At 38.0% G+C, this 3,761-nt stretch overlaps 1 non-coding gene across 1 annotated transcript; it reads right to left on the reverse strand.

Moving 5' to 3' along the window:
* Window positions 1–815: 815 nt before the first annotated feature.
* LOC136876592 (U5 spliceosomal RNA) lies at window positions 816–933 on the reverse strand. Its single transcript, XR_010860624.1, has one exon. It is a non-coding gene; the product is annotated as a U5 spliceosomal RNA (small nuclear RNA).
* Window positions 934–3,761: the final 2,828 nt, after the last annotated feature.

The following is a 3,761-nucleotide window of genomic DNA, read 5'->3' on the forward strand; positions in this document are numbered from 1 at the left end:
CACACCACAGGTAAAGCAACCACATCACCTAAAGAGCCCCCGGCAACCTCCTCCCCAATACCAGAATGTATGTCAAATGATAAAGCCTATGTTTAACACATTCTTTCTATGTTTCAGAAGCAGTACATACAAACCACCACCAACGAAAATCTTGCAAAATCATCAAACAACACAATTGTAAATAACCATAATGTAAATATCTGGAAAACCAACACTGTAAATGCACTGATCAACATTGTAAATAATTCTATCACCAACAAATGGACTGTAAACAACTCTGTAAACAACAAGGTATTGTAAATAACCCTGTAACCATCAATGCATTGTAAATAACCATGTATTGTAAATAGCACATAGTAACACAGCTGTAAATATCCCAATAACCCCGCAATTAAAAAAAACGGGGGCAAGGGATATATTTGTAAACACTGCAGGAATAACGAAAAATGAAACAAAATTAAAATGATTATGTTTGTACGCCTAGAAGTAAATTGGCAACGACCGTGTCTGTAATGCAACCAAAATGTAGGCTGTTTATTAAATGCAAAACTTAGGTGGCTGATTTTCTTATAAATGTTTACACAGAGATAGCCTAGTCACAATAACAAGGCATTCTCTTGATCACAAGCTACAAATAACAAGCAGCACGGACGATGCGGTGATTGTGATCACGTCACGACTAAAAATCACCGATATCAAATCACGCTGTGACTCATAAGTCACGGTACCGCTCATCACTAGTATTTAGGCAGCGTGGTGTTATCTGCGGTAAGATGTTTTATGGATAATTCATATTGTTTAGTTTACTTGTTGGCTTAACACTATGGTTAAGCCGTCACAAAAATTGGTTATAGACTCATCAAGTGTCCCCCTCCACGGAAATCTTTAGTAAAAGGCGAAAGATTTATGCGATTTGAAGGGAGACCAGAGTGATTTACGAAAGATCATGTAAATATTTAAATATTCGTAATTGCTAGAAATATACGAGTATATTAACATTTTAGTTTTATTAGGGAGGAATTCATTGAAGATATGTGTTTAAAATTATTATTGTTGCCTGGAAAATAATATATTTCTTGAAATAAATTTACCTTGCATAAATATACTTTCCAATAAATGTCTTAATTCTGAATTAATATGTACTTCAAGAATATCTATGTTCAAGTTTGTTTATAATATGTTCCAGTAGAATGCACTGCATTTCGTGCTCGTGCTGCTATCTATCCGTACTGAAAGACAGCGCGTGTCGTGTGCACGGCCTACTAGATCTACGCTGCGCACCTCGTTTGCTGAGTACACAGAGCAGGCAGTGACACAGAGTTAGGCCCCACCAAATCACCACGTAGTAAGAAGTGGAGCTAACACTTATCATAGTATTGCCGCAGACCACGCGTCTTCGAAATTTAAAATCGCACCTTTTTATCACCCAATCATTAACGTAAAAGAGATTAAATTGTGCACGAATTTCTAAATGTAGGACCTTCAAATAACGTACCGGTAATGGGAACTATCACCATGACCGGTAGGTGCATCGTGGTAATGATGTATGGTTTTATGTCCCAAATAGCTTTTTGCGGTTTTCGGAGACGCCAAGATGCCGGAACTCTTTTACGTGTCGGTGAAATCTACTAACACGAGGTTGGTGTAGCCTATTTAAGTTTGAGCACCTGCCACCGGACCGAGCCGGGTTCGAATCTGTCAACTTGGGCATTGTAATAATAATAATAATAATAATAATAATAATAATAATAATAATAATAATGTCCGCCTCCGTAGCGTAACGGTTAGTGTTATTAGCTGCTCCCGGGGGCCCGGGTTCGACTCCTGGTACTGTCCGTAATTTAAGAATGGCATGTGCTTGAAATGGCACATGCAGCTCACCTCCATTGGTGGTGTGCTTGAAAAGAGCTGCACCACCTCGAGATGAAGACGTGAGTTAACTTACTATTATCATCTATACACGGTGGTGGTGATTATTGTTTTAAGAGGAAGTACGACTAAACCATCATCCTCTATACCCGGTACCCCCATCCCACTCTATTATCACCGGATCTTTGCACAACCCACAGACCGACCACCTCCATAAGAGCAGACTGTGTTGAGATAGACAGAACCTTATCCCATTACATACACCCCACCCCTAGTACTGTACTGATCATCAGATAATTGCTATTCACTCAGACAACCTGCTGGCTCACCTCACTATTGACCCCCACAATTCAACCATTTAGTTTTTCATCCACTTGTTCAGGACCTCTTCTGTAATAACTTCACTTCACCACCAACTTCCCGACTGAATATGCTCATCAAACCTTGTTATGTACCAGTACATATGTAACTTAATCCATTCTGACTGCAATAGTAGTCAGTAGATCACAGTGTTATCCATCCACCATTGCCCACCCGTCTCTTTGCGTATATATTTGTAATTCTCTCCTGTGTAAAGCTAACAAATTTAGTGTTCTATTTGTCTTGTATGGTACAAAGATTGCTCTAGTAGGCCCAACTGAACATTTTACAAAAGTTATGAAACACAGTCATCAGTGTGGGAAAAAATACATTATTAAAATAAAATAAAATAAAATAAAATAAAAAAAATAAATAAATAAAAAAAAAGCTGGTGTTGCTTTAAAAATAGTTAGGTACTTACTTCAGTACAGAGATGAACGTTGTCTATTACTAAAAGAAATTGTGCTCATCAAAATAGACAGATCAAAATGTGTATGTCAGCACAGATGTAGTAGCCAACTAATGTTGGTGTAAACCTTTCCATGTTAGTGAAAATTAATACAGTACCGGTACCTACTTATGTAAAACCTTACTTTCTGTTCATGTCCACATTCGTTACCGTATGTATAAATATGTCCTATTTCCCTGTGTCACATCCACTTAGCCAAGAGGCTGAACAAACTTTGCACCTAATACACCAGAATACCCTTCCACCCACCTCGCCTATCCTTCTTTCATCCTTAACCACACCCCATCTCCTAGGCAGAGAGATATTTTTCTTGTACCACCCCCTCAGGGTAGGGAATGAAAGCATCATGAATAATAATAATAATAATAATAATAATAATAATAATAATAATAATGGATCCAGATATATTAAAAAGAATACTGTAGCTCTAAACTTTCAAGTTTGACGGATGACAGTAAACGCAAAGAGAGACATCCAAAGAATAGCACGTCATGTTAAAGTTTGTTAAGGTGACTGAGAAAGCTTCTCAAGGGGCTTGCAGGATTGTACAATCCCCAATTATTTTCTTGAATTCCTGATTCTGTGACTAGATGCTTATTTTATAGTTTTTATTCACGACTGTCTGTAGATGGTGTTTTGTTTTGTAGGCTTACACGATACTTGTTTGTACGTCTGTAGATCCTTCACTTCGGCTTGTGTAATGAAAAGGAGGGGAGTATGGGTTGTTAGAGATGCAGCTTGTCTTTCTAATGAGAAGGGTTTGTCACACTGGCTGACAGTGGTACCAACATATTTGCAGAAGAAACTAAATACTTGAGGAAAGTCTCTGTTTCAAGAAGGCTTTTGTTGGAAGTGGTAGGAATTAATCTTGTGCAGTTGACCACTTAAAATAATGACAATGAAAGAAGTTAGCACATACCAGTTCACTGGTTAGATTTACTCAGCCCAAAGGCTGGTTTGATCCTCAGTAGCTCTGCCATCAGCTGTTGTAAATGGCCTAGGTATCAATGAAGAGGCATACTAGGGAAATTAGAAACGAGGTAGATTTCCATTACTTTCTTCA

Source organism: Anabrus simplex, chromosome 6 (genome assembly GCF_040414725.1).
Source record: "Anabrus simplex isolate iqAnaSimp1 chromosome 6, ASM4041472v1, whole genome shotgun sequence".
Lineage (NCBI taxonomy): Eukaryota > Metazoa > Arthropoda > Insecta > Orthoptera > Tettigoniidae > Anabrus > Anabrus simplex.